A 19,046-nucleotide genomic window follows, 5' to 3' on the forward strand; every position below is an offset into this window, starting at 1 on the left:
GATACTACCTGACAGTGATCTGCAGACATGTACTCCATGCCCAGGGTTTTGCTTCTGGAATGCCCAGAGACCTGTTGTGCTTTATTATTCAGCAACGACTTGGATCCCTGATGATGGTAGCCCTGGACTCTGCTCCTGGCAGCAGAGTTGGTGCATTGGCTTGTCTTCCTGACAGGATTATCTCAAGATTAGAAGAGGTTCCATAGAAACATAGACTATTTTGAGTTGGAAGGAACCTTTAAAGATCATCTAGTCCACCTCCCTTGTAGTCAACAGGGACATCAAGTAGTGAGGTGGATTGTGAACTGGTTGAAAGAGAGAAGTCAGAGAGTTGTGATCAATGGGACAGTGTCTAGTGGGAGGCCTGTATCTAGTGGGGTCCCTCAGGGGGTCAGTTCTGGGACCATGGAAACAGGAAGAAAATCTTTTTCCCTGTGAGGAAGACAGAACACTGAAACAGACTGCTCAGGGCGGTTGTGGAGTCTCCCTCTGTCCCAGCTGGAGGCAGATCCTCCCTTGCCTCCCTCCGGGGCAGAAAAAAAAGAGACTCAGACAAATGGATTGCAGAAGTGGTGGAAAGTTTAAATGGAAAAGTAGTGAATATTTTACAGAGAAACTACAAGCACAGTGGCCAAAAATAATCCAAAGCATACAGTGTCCCTCACTGCATACCCAGAAACCTCCCAGTGTGGCAATGCCAGCGACGAGCAGTGTGAGCAATCTGGCAGTGCAGGCCTGGAGCCTGACATGGTGGTAGGCCATGCTCAGTGTAAGTGCAGAGCCAGCTAGCAGTGTACCAAACAGTGCTGTGCCTGCAGCATGTAACTAAAGCAAGGCACTGGTAGCTATAAACACAGCAAGTTATCTTGGGACAACAGGACATGCACCTGCATCAACAAACCTCACGTGTCATCAGTAGTTGGACCAATAATCCATAATAGTGTGATGTGTGGTCAATCATAGGGGACCAATGAGTCCATGCCAACAAGGCACTCTGAGTTTATATAAGTTGTAGCAGTTCCCTTGCTAGGCACTTCTGCCTTTCCTATCCCTTCTTCCATGCTTTACTTTACTGTGCTATACTCTTACCGTAGGCCTGTGCCATAGGCCTGCAATACTGGAACAATAAAGGAACAATACTTGATCATACTGATCAGCTGTATTGATTCCAATCACCGTTGTCGATATCCCAGCATTCCCTTTCCTCCTACCTGAGGCTACACCCAAACCCCCAGGGCTCCCTCTTCCTCCCCCTCCACTGTTAGGCTAATCTCAGCTGGCCAGATCTGAGATTGCCCTTTCCCCTTCTCCTCCTGGCATTAGACCCAGCCAGGCCCAAGAGGCCTTGAGATAACTGCCCTTGCATAACCAGATTGGGAGCATCTCCCATGGGAGAGGCGAGGGAAGAAAGAGGAAGTGTGAGACCTTGCAGATGGAGTTGTAGGGAGCAGGACATTATGGGTATGAGATACGCAGCTTCCTGTGGCCACCCACTGGGCTGGACACCTGGGGCACCAGAGGTGTGTCTTGTGTGGCAGCAGCAGCAGCAGGAGGCACCTAGCCCGAGCTGCCACAGCCTCTCTGGAGATACTCAAGACCTGCCTGGATGTGTTCCTGTGTGACCTGCCCCAGGTGATCCTGCTCTGCCAGGGGGATTTGGTGGCGACGGAGAGTGGAATCAATACAGCTGATCAGTATGATCTAGTATTGTTTCTTTATTGCTTCAGTGTGGTTTGATTATAATGCAAGCATAGTACAGAGCAGACAGCAGAGCTGACAGGCTAGTAAGAAGTGCATAGAAGAAGTGCGCAGTAAGAAAACCTTTACAACCTATATCAACTCGGAGGGCACTGCTGGCATGGCTTCATTGGCCCCTCACGAGTGACCACACACCATCACTATTGATTATTGGTTAAACTAGTATTAACAAGTGAGGTTGTTGATGCACGTGTGCATCCTGTTATTCTGAGATAACTCCCTGTGTCTATAGCTACCAGCGCCCTGCTTTGGTTACACGCTGCAGGCACAGCACTGTTCTGCTCCACTGCTAGCCACTTCCACACCCATGCTGGACACGGCCTACCGCCATGTCAGGCGCTAGGCCTGCACTGCCAGATTGCTCACACTGCTTATTGCAACCATTACCGCAGGGGGGTTGGCCTCAACGATCTGCCGAGGTCCTTTCCAACCCCTGACATTCTGTGGTTCTTTGATTCTGTGATCCTGACCCAGAGCAGGCTGCTCAGAGCCCCAGCCAACCTGACCTTGGTTATTTCTAGTGTTTGTCTCTCTGGGCAACCTGGGCCAGTTTCACAGGGAAATCTTTGTAAAAATAATACAAAAATTCTTCCTTCTATACCAGTCTAAATCTCCCTTTTTTTCAGTCTAAAGCCATCACCCCTTGTCCTGTCACAACAGGCCCTGCTAAAACATCTGTCCCTGCCTTTCTTATAGGCCTCCTTTGAGTGCTGAAAGGCTGCAGTAAGGTCTCCCTGCAGCCTTCTCTTCTCCAAGCTGAACAATCCCAAATCCCTCATTCTCAACCCCTCACATTAGAGGGGTTCCAGCCCCCTGCTCATCTTTGTGGCCTTCTCTGGCCCTGCTCCAACAGGTCCATATCTCTCCTGTGCTGAGGAACCCAGAGCTGGACCCATCACTGCAGGTGGAGCCTCAGCAGAGCAGAGGGCTGGATTCACCTCTCTTGATCTGCTGGCCACACTGCTTTGGATGCAGCCCAGGATATGGTTGCCCTTCGGGGCTGTGAGTGCACAGTGCCAGCTTGTGTCCAACTTTTCACCCACTTCAAGTCTCCCAAGTCCTTCTCTGCAGGTCTGCTCTCCATTCCTTCATCTCCCAGTCTATTCTGATAACAAAGATTACCCTGAGCCAGGTGCAGGGCCTTGTACATGGTCTTGTTGCACCTCATGAGGTTCACACAGACTCACTTTTCAATCCAGGTTCTGCTGGATGGCAATATTTTATTACAAGAGGTCCAGAAGTCTCAGAATCAGGAGATGCAGGCAGAAGTGATATCCAGTATCTGAAGGGGGCCTACAAGAAAGCTGGTTAGGGACTTTTTAGGCTGTCAGGTAGTGATAGGACTAGGGGGAGATGGAAAAAAAAAGAAATGGGTAGATTCAGATTATGTTAGGAATAGGATGTTAGGAAGAAGTTCTTCACCATGAGAGTGGTGAGACACTGGGACAGGTTGCCCAGGGGGGTGGTAGAAACCTCATCCCTGGAGGATTTTAAGGCCAGACTGGATGTGGGTCTGAGCAACCTGATCTAGTGTAAGGTGTCCCTGCTCATGGCAGGGGGGTTGGAACTAGCTGATCCTGAGGGTACCTTCAAACCCTAACAATTCTATGATTCTGTGATTCTAATCTCTTATTTCCCCCCATGAATGCATCCAGCTTTGGAAAAGATAGAAACAACCTGTGCCGACCTACCACCCCTCTTGGCAGCTGGGTGTGTTGGCAGCACTGCTCTGCTGCAGTGCCTGTGAAGGGGATCGAGCCACAATCGTCTACCCTAACCAGACCCAGACTCTGAGCTTCACTTCTACCTGTCCCAGCCTTAAGCCACCCTGTCTGGAGCTCAGAGAAGCTCTGCTCTTACCAGGACTATTTATCTAGGATAGGGCAATGTCTGTCGTTATCTCCTGCCAGCAGAGCATCCTCTTTTTCTTCCCATGCATGCTGTCTGCTCCCTGTTTAACCTGCCAAGCGTAGCAGGTGCCTGGGAGGAAAGCAGGTCCCTGCAGTGAATACCTTGCTCAGCTGATAAAAATGCTATCTGCTGTGTCCCAGGCTGTGCTTAGTGCTGGAAGGTGGTTAATGAGGGAACCACCTTCCAGCAGAGGCTTAGCAGCTCAAACATAGCTGATACACAGCGGCGTTGCCTGTCAGTCATTAATTTTGTGGCCTCATCTCTGCATCTCTAGGGGTAAGGACAAGGAGTTATCTGCTCAAGCTGCAGCTAGCAATGATTCAAGTTAGAGGCTGAGGAGAAGGTTTAGATTAGACATAAGGAAGAATTTTTTGGTGGTGGTGAGATACTGGAACAGGTTGCCCACAGGAGCTGTGGATGTCCCCTCCCTGCAACTATTCAAGGCTGGTTGAGCAGCCTGGTCTAGTGGAAGGTGTCCCTGCCCATGGGAAGGGGGGTTGGACTCAGTGATCTTTAATGGTCCCTTCCAACCCAAACCATTCCATGATTCTGTAGTTCTGTGATGAGAAGGGCAAAAGAAAGGCTGACATTTGCTTCTTTAGGGAGGACACAGTGTGCCTACTGCTGCACATCTGCCAGAGCAGCAGAGACATGCTCCTGTCAGAGTGTAAATCTGATGCCAAGATGATGCCATGGCTGAGCTGGCCATTCAGACCCCCCATCCCCGGAGGTTTTTGAGGCCAGGCTGTCTGTGGCTCTGAGCAACCTGCTCTAGTGTGAGGTATCCCTGGCCATAGCAGGGGGGTTGGAACTGGATGATCCTTGAGGTCCCTTCCAACCCTGACAATTCTATGATTCTATGTTTTTGTCCTCTCTTCTAACTGCTTATGAGATTAGTTAAATCCTTGGGAAGAGCCACACAGCTTTCTTCTAGGAATTCAAACACATCTTGAGTTCCAAGAAGGGAAGATTAGCAATAAAAGAAAATGCAATAGATTGCTCAACCCTGCTTGTGCCCAGCTGCTCAGGCTCTACCTAAGTCAGGCTGAAGGGAAATCTCTGTCCTTGGACAACCAAGAACTTGCAAGGAAGAGTTTGAACCTCAAGGATGTTTGGATACACAAAGAGGTTTGGCATCTGAACAGCCCATCTACCTCCCAAGTCTGTAGCTGTCCTGGGCAGACACACCAGCTTGCTCTGTCCACGCTGAATCAAGAGGGTAGGGAAGTGCAATGAGGAAAGACCCAATCTGGTGGGACAGAAGCCAGGCAGGTCCAGCTGCAGCCAGAATGCCTTGGCCAGGTGTCAGCTGAGCTCAGTGCCAAAGCTAATAAGTCTGCCAGGAGCCAAGGTTTCCTTGCTTGCATCAAAAAAAAAAAGTAGGCTAATGGTGCTTGGCTGGCTCCAAAGGTCTGCTGAAAGCTGCATAGCTCTGCTCAACCATGTGAAACTGCTGCTTCTGACAGGACAACCAGCATCCCTCCTGCAGTAGGAAACTCAGGGATCTGTGGCACTGAAATGTCACAGAATTACAGAATGCTGAAGGTTGGAAGGGATCTCTGAGGATCATCTAGTCCAACACCCCTGCTAAAGCAGCTTCACCCAGAACACATTGCCCAGGATCATGTCCAGGTGAGTTTGGAATCTCTCCAGAGAAGGAGACTCCCCAGCCTCACTGGGCAGCCTTTTCCAGTGCTCTCTCACCGTCAAAGGAAGGAAGATTTTTCCTTGAGTTCAGGTGGAACCTCCTGTGTTCTAGTTTGTGCCCATTGCTCCTTGTCCTGGAAACACTCTGGCCCCATCCTTTCGAGCCCCAACCCTTTAGATACTGATAAGCATCGAGAAGATCAGAGAATCATAGAATTGTCAGGGTTGGAAGGGACCTCAAGGATCATCCAGTTCCACCCCTGCTGCCATGGCCAGGGGCACCTCACACTAGAGCAGGTTGCTCAGAGCCACATCCAGCCTGGCCTTAAAAACCTCCAGGTTTCTACCACCTCCCTGGGCAACCTGTTCCAGTGTCTCACCACCCTCATGGGGAAGAGGGTGGTGAGACATTCACTCTCTTTATCTTCTCATCTCCAGGCTAAGCAGTCCCAAGTCTCTCAACCTTTGCCCATAAGAGAGGTGCTTCAGTCCTCTCAGCAACTTCATAGCTTCCACTGGACTCTCAAGTAGTTCCCTATCTTGCACTGGGGAGCCCTGAACTGGAAATGGTACTGCAGATATAGCCTCACCATGTTGAAGTTGAAGGGGAGAACCTACCTCAACCTGCTGGCCACACTCTTAACCCTCAGGATACCATTGGCCTTCTTGGCCACAAGAGCACACTGCTGGCCCTCGGTGAATTTGTCCACCAGCAATCCCAGGTCCTTCTCCATGGAGCTGCTTTCTAGCAGGTCAACCCCTAACCTGTACTGGTGCAAGGAGTTATTCCTCCCCAGGTGCAGGACCTTACACTTGCCCTTGTTGGACTTCATTAGATTCCCTTCTGCCCAGCTCTCCAGCCTGTCCAGGTTCTTGCTGAATGGCAGCACAGCCTTCTGCTGTGCCAGCCACTCCTCCCAGTTCTGTATCACCAACTTGTTGAGGGTACATCCCTTCATCCAGGTCATTGATGCATGGCCTGACAAAAAGGTTTTCCTGTACTCCTTCTCTTCTACTGTGGCCTGAAGAGAGAAAACAAAGGAATTACCACCTCATTTCCATCAGGCTGCTAGTTATTTTTATGCTGATGGTTACTTTAATTTTGATATCCCCTTGGTGACTCTAGGATGGGGTCCCTGCCAGCTGTGGTGCTTCCATTCTGCTCTGGCAGGCTGGCACAACACACAGTTTACAGCTCTGCTTTTAACTTCAGCAAGAGGGAAGCTGAAGCAATTTCAAACAGAGCTTTTGAACGCCTGAATTCATTGCCCATGAACTGCAGGCTGTGACTGGGGGATGTTCTCCATGCTTAAAGGACCCACCACTGCTTTTCTGAAGCTGCTGGAACCCAGCAAACAGTATTTGCAGACCCACCACAGAGAAGTCCTATTTTTCTCCCAAAGCAATGGAACACAAATCCACTGTGAGCCTGGTAGAGATCTTTTCTAGGACAGCATCAAGTGCCCACCACCCTCCTATGGAGCAAAGACTAGCCTGCCTGGGTGTGAACATAGAAAGAGATGAGGAGCTGAAGCAGAGCCAAGAATATTCTCATGAAGAGTGTTTTGGGGTGGAAAGGTGCCTCATTGCTGGCTTCAAATCCAGTTGTGATATAGCCTCCAAAGTGAGAAGCCCACTGGACTTGTTCAAATGCTTCACACGCTATTAGGGAAACCTTACAGCAAGCAGGTATGGACCAGATGGAGCCAACGTGGGTTCCTAAAGTGATCAGTGAGAAAACACAGCTTTGTGGTGAGGCCTTGGGAAAACTGACTGAAACTGAGTCTTAATTTTAAGTCCTAAACTACGTCCTAATCTTCAGTCTGGAAAAGAGAAGGCTCTGAGGAGACCTTCTTGTGGCCTTCCAGTATCTGAAGGGGGCTACAAGAAAGCTGGGGAGGGACTTTTGAGGCTGTCAGGTAGTGATAGGACTGGGGGGAATGGAGTAAAAATAGAAATGGGTAGATTCAGATTGGATGTTAGGAAGAAGTTCTTCCCCATGAGGGTGGTGAGACACTGGACCTGGTTGCCCAGGGAGGTGGTAGAAACCTCATCCCTGGAAATTTTTAAGGCCAGGCTGGATGTGGCTCTGAGCAACATCATCTAGTGTGAGGAGGTCTTCTCTGGGGCAGGATCAAGAAGGAGTGTTGATCTGGGAGGCTGAGGATCGCAGAATCACAGAACCACAGAATGCACTGGGTTGGAAGGGACCCTTGAAGGTCATCTTGTCCAACCCCCTGCAGTGAGTAGGGACACCTCCAACTAGATCAGGCAGATCAAGATCCCTATCAGGTTGATCAGGGGCCCAGGATGCTGCAGGACATTTAAAAACCAGTGGTAAAAATAACATTGTGGCTCATTTGCCATGATGCAGGCATTTCCCAAGGGATATCACAGGGCTCTGTTCTGTGCCCTCCTCCTGTCCAGTTTATTCATGAGGATTTTCACCTCTGTGGTCTCCAGGATGCAAGGTCCCAGATGGCACAAGGACAAACAGGCAACTGTTTAGGAAGAAATTGTTCACAGAGAGATTAGCCATTGGAATGTGCTGCCCAGGGAGGTGGTGGAGTAACCATTGCTGGAAGTGTCTAAAAAGAGCCTGGATGAGACACTTAGTGCCATGGATTAGTTGATTAGATGGTATTAGGTGGTATTAGGTTGGACTTGATGATCTTGAAGGTCTTTCCTAACCTGGTTTATTCTGTATTCTGTTGAGTGGGTTGGTGCTTTTTGAAGGCAGTAATCACTTTACAGACAAATGAAATGAGAAAAATTCTGTGAACAAAGACTCCTGGGAAAATGGAGAATTCTTATTCTGGTGACTGTGATTAGTAGAAAAGCAGGGAAACATCTTGCCCCTTGTGTCCCTGCAAAGGAGGCTATGGGCAAGGACCAGACTTGGTAGCTAAATAACCAGAGAATCATAGGGGCTGGAAGGGACATCTGAAGACCATCTAGTCCAATGGGTGACCTTATTGCTCTCTACAACTACCTGAAGGGAGGTTGTAGTGAGGCAGAGGTTGGTCTCTTCTCCCAGGCAACCAGTACCAGAACAAGAGGTTAGGAGGAAGTTTTACACAGAGAGAGTGATTGCCCACTGGAATGGGCTGCCTGGGGAGGTGGTGAGGTCGCCGTCGCTGGGGGTGTTCAGGGCAAGGCTTGACAGGATGCTTGGTTGCATGGTTTAGTTGATTGGGTAGTGTTGGATGATAGGTTGGACACAATGATCTTGAAGGTCTCTTCCAACCTGGTTTGTTCTGTTCTGTTCTATTCTATTCTATTCTATTCTATTCTATTCTATTCTATTCTATTCTATTATGTCCCTGCTAGGGCAGGATCACCTGGAGTAAATCACACAGGACCATGTTCAGGTGGGTTTGGAATGCCTCCAGAGAAGGAGACTCCACAACCACTCTGGGCAGCCTGCTCCAGTGCTCTGCCACACTCAAAGGCTTTTTTTCCTTACATTTACTTGGAACTTTCTGTGCTCCAGTTTGTGTCTACTGCCTCTTGTCCTGTCACTGGACATCCTCCTAACACTCTCCATTTAGATATTGGTAAGATCACAGTATCACAGTATCACAGTATAACTAAGGTTGGAAGAGACCTCAAGGATCATTGAGTCCAACCTGTCTCCACAGACCTCATGACTAGACCATGGCACCAAGTGCCACGTCCAGTCCCCTCTTGAACACCTCCCTGGGCAGCACATTCCAATGGCGAACGACTCGCTCAGTGAAGAACTTTCTCCTCACCTCGAGTCTAAACCTCCCCTGGTGCAGCTTGAGACTGTGTCCTCTTGTTCTGGTGCTGGTTGCCTGGGAGAAGAGATCAACCCCTTCCTGGCTACAACCACCTTTCAGGTAGTTGCAGAGGGCAATGAGGTCACCCCTGAGCCTCCTCTTCCTCAGGCTAAACAACCCCAGCTCCCTCAGCCTCTCCTCACAGGGCTGTGCTCAAGGCCTCTCCCCAGCCTCGTTGCCCTTCTCTGAACACTTTCAAGTGTCTCAATGTCCTTCGTAATCTGAGGGGCCCAGAACTGGACACAGGACTCAAGGTGTGGCCTAACCAATGCAGAGTACAGTGGCACAATGACTTCCCTGCTCCTGCTGGCCACACTATTCCTAATGCAGGCTTCTCAGTCTCCTCTTCTTCAAGCTAAACAGCCCCAGCTCTCTGAGCCTTTCCTTCCAAGGTAGAAGTTCCATGTATGTCTCCAACTCTAAAAGAAGGAATGGACCCAATTTTGGTTGGACTCAATGACCTTTCACAACCAGGCCATTCTGTGACCCAGCCCTTGCATTTGGCAGTGTAATGACATAAATTTAGGGCCAGAAGAATGTTTGGACATGATGATCTGAAAGATCTTTTCCAACAGAAACAATTCTATTATTCTGAGGAGCAAACAGGAATTTGTTTTCCTCATCATAGCTCACAGGAAAAGCTACTCCCTCTCGAGGAGTTTCTTACCTTAATCATAGAATCACAGAATTGTTAGGGTTGGAAGGGACCTCAAGGATCAGCTAGTTCCAACCCCGCTGCCATGGGCAAGGACACCTCACACTAGAGCAGGTTGCTCAGAGCCACATCCAGCCTGGCCTTAAAAACCTCCAGGGATGAGGCTTCCACCACCTCCCTGGGAAACCTGTTCCAGTGTCTCACCACCCTCATGGGGAAGATCTGCTTCCTAACATCAATCTGAATCTACCCATTTCTAAATTTTGTTCTATTCCCCCTGGTCCTATCACTCCCTGAGACCCTAAAAGATCTCTCCTCAGCTTTCTTGTAGCCCTCTTCATATACTGGAAGGCCACAATAAGGTCTCCCCAGCATTCTTGTAGGTCCCTTCAGGTAGTCAAGGCCACAATAAGGTCACCTCAGAGCCTTCTCTTCTCCAGACTGAACAGCCCCAACTCTCTCAGTCTGTCCTCATAGCAGAGGAGTTCCAGCCCTCTGCTCACCCTTGTGGCCCTTCTCTGGACACACTCCAGCATAGCAGATTAGCAGAGCTGAGAATTACCTCCAGAGATGCCCAGAAAATACACCTATCATTTGAGGTTTGCTGACCACTGAAGCGATGAGAGAAATGGCAGCGAGCATGGGTAAAGCAAAATAGTAATTAAACAACAGCAACAACAAAAGCCTGCAGAAAAATGTTCTTCAGAAACATAGAATTATAGAATTGTCAGGGTTGGAAGGTACCTCAAGGATCATTCAGTTCCAAGCCCCCTGCCATGGGCAGGGGCACCTCACACTAGAGCAGGTTGCTCAGAGCCACATCCAGCCTGGCCTTAAAATCCTCCAGGGATGAGGCTTCCACCACCTCCCTGGGCAGCCTGTGCCAGTGTCTCACCTAAAGGTTATGGAGTAACACCGACAGATTCATGCTTGAAGATGCTTGAGGATGAGTTCTCAGATGTTTGCTCAATGCTGTAAGGGCTTTTATGAGCGCAGCTGACCTGTGGTAACATTAATGCACTTGGTTCACTGCAGCCAGGAGGTGGGACATGTTATCACGAAGGACCCCCAGATTCTGGTTTGGAATTATCACAACACACCTTGAAAAACTCAGTTGTGTGCACAAGCCCACCCAGAAAGTCCAGCATGGTAGAGTTCCTAGAACCTAGTTTCTGGGTGAGTTATGCATAAGCTGTAACCTTCCTTAGGTCCTCTGTTGTCTGAGAACTAGCTGGGACTGCAATGTTATGTCTCTGCCAGTACCCTGGCCATCTCTGGATCATTCCTATACGTGCAGTCCCCTCTGAAATCAAATGAGAGCTTGATCCTACCAAAATGAATCACAGAATCAATGAATAAAAGAACAATTAAGGTTGGAAAAAAAATCTTTAAGGTCATGTAGTCGAACCTTTAACCAGCACTGCCAGGTCTCCTCTAAACCTCAGTGCCACATCTACGTATCTTCTAAGTCCTTCCAGGGATGGTGAATCCACCAGGTTGGAAAAGACCTCAGAGATCATCAAGTCCAACCTATCACCCAACACCATCTAATCAACTAAACCATGGCACTAAGTGCCTCATCCAGGCTCTTTTTAAACACTTCCAGGCATGGTGACTCCACCACCTCCCTGGGCAGCACATCCCAATGGCAAATTAGTCATTCTGTGAAGAATTTCTTCCTAACATCCAGCCTAAACCTCCCCTGGTGCAGCTTGAGACTGTGTCCTCTTGTTCTGTCCCAGGTTGCTTGGGAGAAGGGACCAACCCCCACCTGGCTACAACCAGTGCCTGAGTACAGGGGGACAATCACTTCCCTAGTCCTCTGGCCACACTGTTGCTGGTCCCCACACACTGCTCAGCAGCACATCACCACCAACCTCATTGCTGGTTCATACCCAGCAGCTCCAACCTGCTGGGCTCCCCTCAAAAGGGGCTCTGGGAGGAAGAAGCCATGAGTTTGCAGTAACCTACAACAAAGCAAAGCAGTTCAAAGAGAAGGAAAAGGAGGTTAACAATCTCTTTGAAATGTAGGTTCAAATTCCCAGCACGGCCCAAGTCAATTACCAGCAAGCGCTGTGACACACATCCAGTGCTAACGAGGAAGCAGAGGGGGGCACATGGCGTGGAGGGCCAGCAGGCAGCAGTGAGGGTTAAAGGACATCACCATGCTGCTGGGAAAGTTTCCAGAAGGAAAACTGTGGGGTTTGGTTGGTGGGTTGGATTGTTTGGGGTTTTTTTTTCAGGCTAATTCACCCCCGTCATGTGCACCCAGAGTTAGAAGCTGGACCACTGGCGGCAGCGCAACCCCTACCCCAAACCCCCTTTGCAGCTGGCAGGGCTTTTGGGAAGGATGCTCAGTGTCTGGCACAACGTGCTGCTGCTTTCTCCAGGGTCCTCCCCCGTGGCAGAATGAACCACTTTCATTTTCACGCCATTAATGAAAGGCAGCAGAGGGGTGATGATGGGGCGGGCGGGGTGGGGGGGGGGTGGGGGGGTGGGACGGGACTGGCTCGTTCTGGCGCTGAGGGATGCGTGCACACAGGCATACCAATGCTAGGAGACAAAGCCTGTGATTAAGGGCTGCTTCTCCTACTCCCTCCTTATTGCAGGAAAGGATTTATCTGATGGCCTAGTTTCAGCTCCAATTTTCCACCTTTTAATCAGGTTCCCAGGTCTCCTTGTCCACTTGAAAAGGGAAGGCAGGGAATGTCTCTGGGACGGTGCGGCTGGAGCGATGCTATGGCGCTGCCTCTAGAAACACGCACGGAACAGAGGGGGCCTCTGCCCCCGAGCTTTCCCAGGAGGCTGATGCTGGGGCAGCCAGAAGGATTATGTCCAACCATGCAGCATTATTTTCTGGCATGGCAAGAGTGCATCTGTGCATTTTTTTTGTTGTTTTCCAGCCTGACCAAGCCCGGGTGTGTGGAACAAACGTGCTGGAAATAAAACAGCTTCCTGCAAAATGGAAAATGTACAGAGGAGCAGCTATTTATAAAAGGGACGGCACCTACTGCTGCTATGAAGTCAGGCACATAATCAGTCAGCCAGGGACTTCTGTAGGCTGACAGCTGACAGCCAGGAGAAACAGCTCTAGCAGGCTGGCAAGAAGAAACTGGGGAGGGTTTGGATACCAGGAGGTTCATGTTTTCAAATAAAGAGAAGAAAGTGCTCCTACGCTGCCCTGGGCACAAGCTGGTTGTGGGGAGGCAACCCTTAACGTCTTTCCCAACAGGCTGGAAAGGAGGGGGAGATGATCCCTCCAGCAGAAAGAGTCCTGCAAGCAAATGCCAGTTCGGCCACTTCTCTCTCCCCACCCCAACCTACACTTCTTGCCCAGCCTCTGCTGAGGTTTTCCTGCATCTAAAAATATTCAGCCTCTAATTAAAACACCCATCTTGCTTGCCAGGGCAAATTTATTCAACCACAGAGCTGAGCTGGTCCTGGAAACAGCCAGAGCTTGCAGCTAGCCAGCCTGGCCAGCTTTCCTGGCATCGGTGGCTTGGGTGATGTCTGACAACAGGGTTCAGTCCATCATGCTGAGCTATCAAGCTGACAGCAGCTCCAGGAAGCTGACATGAGGGCCTCCTCAAATTTTCCAAGCCTGAAGCTACTGTATGTCTTTTTCTTCATGAGGGAGACATGTCCAGAGAAGGGCCACAAGAACAATCAGAAGGCTGGAGCTCCTCTCCTATGAGGACAGACTGAGAGAGCTGGGCCTGCTCAGTTTGGAGAAGAGAAGGCTCTGAGGAGACCTTATTGTGGCCTTCCAGTATCTGAAGGGGGCTACAAGAAAGATGGGGAGGGATTTTTTAGGGTGTCAGGTGGGAGAATGGATCCAAGCTAGAGGAGGGGAGATTTTAGATTAGATGTCAGGAAGAAGTTCTTCACCATGAGGGTGGTGAGACCCTGGAACAGGTTGCCCAGGGAGGTGGTGGAAGCCTCATCCCTGGAGGTTTCTAAGGCCAGGCTGGATGTGGCTCTGGGCAACCTGACCTAGTGGAGGGTGTCCCTGTCTATGTCAGGGGGGCTGGAACTAGATGGCCCTTGGTGTCCCTTCCAATGCTGACAATTCTATGATTCTGTGACATTGGTGCTCTGTTTCTGGTGTCCTGTGGTGGATAGAGAGAAGCCATGCATGGGTGATGTGGGGACTCAAGCTCCTGATAGAGGCTTATGATCTTCTAGCCTCTAAGGCTTCAGAAAGGCTATTTAAGTAGCAAAACTCACTAGCACAATGAGAAGAAATTAAGGCAAGAAGGCAAAGGATTACTGGGAGGCATTGGCTGGGCAGGGAGGTGGTTGAGTCCCCAACCCTGGATGTGTTTAAAGGTGGTTTGGATGTGGTGCTTGGGGATATAGAATAGAATAGAATAAACCAGGTTGGAAGAGACCTTCAAGATCATCGCGTCCAACCCCTCAACCAATCCAACACCACCCAAACAACTAAACCATGGCACCAAGCACCCCATCAAGGCTCCTCCTGAACACCTCCAATGGTGGTGACTCCACCACCTCCCCAGGCAGCCCATTCCAATGGGCAATCACTCTCTCTGTGTAGAACTTCTTCCTAACATCCAGCCTAGACCTCCCCTGGTGCAGCCTGAGACTGTGTCCTCTAAATATGGTTCAGAGGCGAGCCTTGGAGAGTAGGGTTCTAGGTTGGACTTGGTGATCCTGAGGGTCTTTTCCAGCCTGAATGTTTCTGTGGTTCTGTGGGAGGAACAAGGTCCACGACAGTGCTGGAGAATCCTGGAAATTCATAAGGAAGTGAGAGAATCCAACTTCAGATCCACTGCTCCCAGGGTAGTGACCTTCCCCGGGACAGCAGGACACTCTCCATTGCTCCAGCTGAGCCCACATCCTAGGGCAGGAGGGATTCCATCCAGAGGGGATGTGATGGTGTAGCCTAATCCTGACAGCCTAATGATGGCCACCGCAGAAGCACTCATCTCCAGGGTCTGGTGATGGCTTTCCCCCTACAGTCCAATCCAGTGCTGTGAGCAAGATCTGGCCTCTCCAGGAACAGTCTGACTGTACTTGGCAGGCCATGCTGGAGGATAGGGCAGTACTGGAAGGCAGACAGAGAAACAACAGGCTCTTCCAGGCAGCCTGCAGCTCTGCTTGCCTGGATGGAAGATGCAGTTGTTCCTTCAGGCTTGGGAGGACCGGGAACACTGCAGCTTCCCGGAGGCGGTTTCCTCCCTGGGCCCTGCTTGCATCACTTCTCTACACAGCTCTGAGAAGTGCTTCAAATTGAATTTGCTATTTACGAACAGGCAAAGCCCTCCTGAGAGGTTTCTATTTATTCTTTGGTTGCAATAGCTCTGCATGCTCCTAGCCCTTCAGGTAGCAGCCCCTGCTCCCCAGAGACTGGTGCTGAGGCTGAACCATGCCTGTCTTGCTGCCAAAAGCTCTGTGGTCTGGCAGCATGAAGCTTGTCCTGCCATAAGCTTTCCCCTACCCACTTGGTCTTGTGAAACACCTGGTAGGGTCTCCCCCACATCACTCATTCTGCAAATCACAGAATCCCAGCATAGTGGGGGTTGGAAAGGACCTCTGTGGATCATCCAGGCCAACCCTTCTGCTAACATAGGTTCACCCAGAACAGGATGATGCTCTCAATAGAAGGAGACTCCAAAAACCTATGTGGCAGCCTGTTCCAGCACCCAGGAAAGAAGTATTTCCTCATGTTCAAGTGGAACCTCCTGTGTTCCAGTTTATGCTTGTTACCCCTTGTTCTGTCACAGGGAACCACTGCAAAGAATCTGAATCCATCCTCCTGACCCCCACCTTTTAGATATTGATAAGCACTGAGAAACTTTCAGTCTTCACCAAGCTAAACAGTCCCAGGTCTCTCAGCCTTTCCTTGTAAGAGAGATTCTTCTGCCCCCATCATCACCTTTGAAGCCCTCAGCTAGACCCTTTCCAGCAGTTCCTTGTCTCTCTTGAACTGAGGAGCCCAGAACTGGACACAGTACTCCAGATGTGGCCTCATTAGGGCAAAGTAGATGGAGAAAAGAGCCTTCCTTGACCTGCCGGACACACTCTTCTCAATGCACCCTAGGATACCACTGGTCTTGTTGGTCTCATGGTTAACTTCTCCAGCCTTTCATAGAATCATAGAGTTGTGAGGGTTGGCAGTTCCAACCCCCCTGCCATGGGCAGGGACACCTCACACTAGAGCAGGTTGCTCAGAGCCACATCCAGCCTGGCCTTAAAAACCTCCAGGGATGCGGCTTCCACTATGGGGCTTTCAACTCTATCAGATCACATCCTGGATTGGTCAAATCCATAAGGAGAGCCTCACTATCTGTAACAAGCTGATCCTGGAACAGGAAAATTGCTCAGGATATTCTTGTGCTGCTTCACTGCCACGCGGCCATAATTTCCTTTGAGTCAGCCAGTGAAACTCCCAATCCTTTCTGCCGAGGAGGAGCCCAGCAAGCTGAACACAAGTGGGACTAATCCTGTCCCGAGTCTGGAGATGTAGCACCCACGAGGCTGGTGGGGCTGAGCAGCTCAAGGCAAGAAGGCATGCTGCACTTCGAGCCTAGCGACAGCTGCCGCCCTTGCCGCGCTAAGGGAATAAATCCCTGGGATCTGGGTTTACTCTCCTCCAAATCACTTTATTTTATTGTGAGTAATCACAGAGCCTTACAATGCTGCAGAGGCTCTTTCAAAAGCAGACAAGAAAATCCAAAAGCCTAAACTAACACAGCAGAAACATTTTTCTGCTTCTCTAAGGCTCGTTGAGCCAGCAGCTAGCGTGAGATTACACAAGGAGGTCTTGCAGCCTTCAACTGGATTGTCACCTTGGGTTGGCAACTTCCCACAGTGGCACAAAGACAGCAGCTCTGACAGGGTGTGACCCCTGAAATGTTTCATCTACCTACAGACTTAGAAAAAGGAATAATTTCTGCCAGACCTATGTTTTCTGCCAGCAGAAAAAGGATTCTCTTAATCACCCTCTTCCTCCCAAACTGTCCCCATCTTGCACTGCAGTTGGTTGCTGGTCCCCTTCAGATCCCTGCCTGCACACTGTCCCATTGCCTTTTTAAGAAAAATCAGTGTTTCTTGTGACTGTGAAGGGTGGGCCAGCATTGCAGGAGCTTCACAGAGGGGGAGAAGCCCCAGCAGTGAAAGGGTTAAATCCCCACCCTAAGACCTGTGGTTGAAAAGAAGAGGAATCAAAATGACAGAGCCCTGGAACAGGCTGCCCAGGGGAGTCGTGGAGTTTCCCTCTCTAGAGATATTCAAAACCCACCTGGATGTGTTCCTGTGTGACCTGCTCTAGGTGGTCCTGCTCTGGCAGGGGGGTTGGACTGGATGATCTTTTGAGGTCCCTTCCAGCCCCAAACACTCTGTGATTGTGTGAAAATGCACCGGAGGGATTTCAGTATCCAAAGTGAGATAGTGACTACAGCTTTAATGCACTCACTGAACTGCAACCATCCCTAAATGGGCAACAGAGTCTCCACTTGCAAAGACCTTTGAGGATGTGAGGGTGAAGCTTGAGCTTCTCCCAACACTCCCAAGGGTCATTGTGGGATGGATTTATATCTGCATCACTTTTTCATGGACCTCCTTAAATCAGCTTCAAACATTGCAGGTCATCCTGATGCAAGGCTAGTTTAGAGATCAAGCTGCAGATCAGCCCCAGCAGGACCCTCAGGCACAACATCCCTTCCCATCCCCAGGGTACAGTGTGCCTGATGTGGATCAGACCTCAGCAGACATGTGGTGCCCAGTGCCAGGACAAGGTGCAATAGGTGGACGTTGAGGCATAGGAAGTTCCATGGAAACATGAGGAAGAATTTTCTCACTGTGAGGGTGACAGAACTCTGGAACAGGCTACCCAGGGGGCTTGTGGAGTCTCCCTCTCTGGGGATATTCAAAACTCACATGGATGCGTTCCTGTGTGATCTGGGCTAGGTGATCCTGCTCTGGCAGGGGAATTGGACTGGATGACCTTTTGAGGTTCCCTTCCAGCCTCTAAAATTCTGTGATTCTGTGACATCTCCATTGCAGGATCCCCTATAAGCAAAGTGAAGGCTTCACACATGGTAGCTAATGGTGCAACTGATGTTCCTGAAGATCATCTCCAACCCAAACAATTCAATGATTCCATGTACCACGCTTTGCTGCCTTCCCCCCCTTTCTCTTTACCTGGAGAAGAGGAATGCTGAGAGGGACTCCTCTTTGCTTTGCCAGCATTTTAGCAATGGAGATAAAAATGAGTAAACCTCTGAAGACCAGGGCTTTTTATCAGATGCCAGCTGGTATCCAGGGAGTTGTGTGAGAGAGAGAGAAAAGGCACAGCTCTGGAAAGAAAAACCCACCCAACCCCAAGATCTTTTCCCTGCTAAGCAAAGTGCTGCAGGATCACAGGCGTCAGTCTTAATTCTTCCCCTGGTGCCTTCTGGAGAGCCTTTCTGTGCTGGAAATTGCCTCACACAAGCTCAGCTGAGTCACAGATCTGGCCTAAAGATGGATAACATCAGCATGGAAACAGCTTACTCCCATCTCCTCTGGGTCTGCATCTTGGTTTGATAAGGTCATCAAGACAAGAATCCCTGTCAGAGTTTTCTTCTGAGCTTCCCCAGAAAGGGAGGAGGGATTTTTATGAGCTGGGCTACATGATCTCTCTGCTTTGCAGCCAAGTTAATTTACTTCAGCAGAGACTGATTCCTAGGTGAGATGTGGCTGTTGGTAGAATCACAGAATGGTAGGAGTTGGAAGAGAGCCCTGGAGATCATATAGTCCAACCCCCTTGCTCATGCAGGTTTCCCTAGATCAAGTTCAACAGGAACTCATCCAGGTGGGTTTGAAAAGTCTCCAGAGAAGGAGACTCCACAACCTCTCTGAGCAGCCTGTTCCAGTGCTCCATCACCCTCAAAATAAAGAAATTTCTCCCTAAATTCAAGTGAAACCTCCTGTGTTCTGCCCCTTGGCTATCAAGGTAGACCCTTCTGCTTCCCTTACTCTGCTGCACAATGCCTCTGAACAGCGGCCCCCTAAAGTTGTCAAGGTTGGACCTAAAGTACCTGAGGTTGGACCTAAGTACCTAAAGGTAGCTGACTACAGCTTTAATGCACTCATCCCTAGATGGGCAAAAGAGTTTCCACTTGCAAAGACCTTTGAGGATGTGAGGATGAAGCTTGAGCTTCTCCCAACACTCCCAAGGGTTGTTGTGGGATGGATTTATATCAGACCTCAGCAGATATGTGATGCTTAGGTACTTTAGGTACCTAAAGTATCAGGGTGGGAAAACA

The sequence above is a fragment of the Dryobates pubescens genome, chromosome 10 (assembly GCF_014839835.1).
Source record: "Dryobates pubescens isolate bDryPub1 chromosome 10, bDryPub1.pri, whole genome shotgun sequence".
In the NCBI taxonomy this organism is placed as follows: Eukaryota; Metazoa; Chordata; class Aves; order Piciformes; family Picidae; genus Dryobates; species Dryobates pubescens.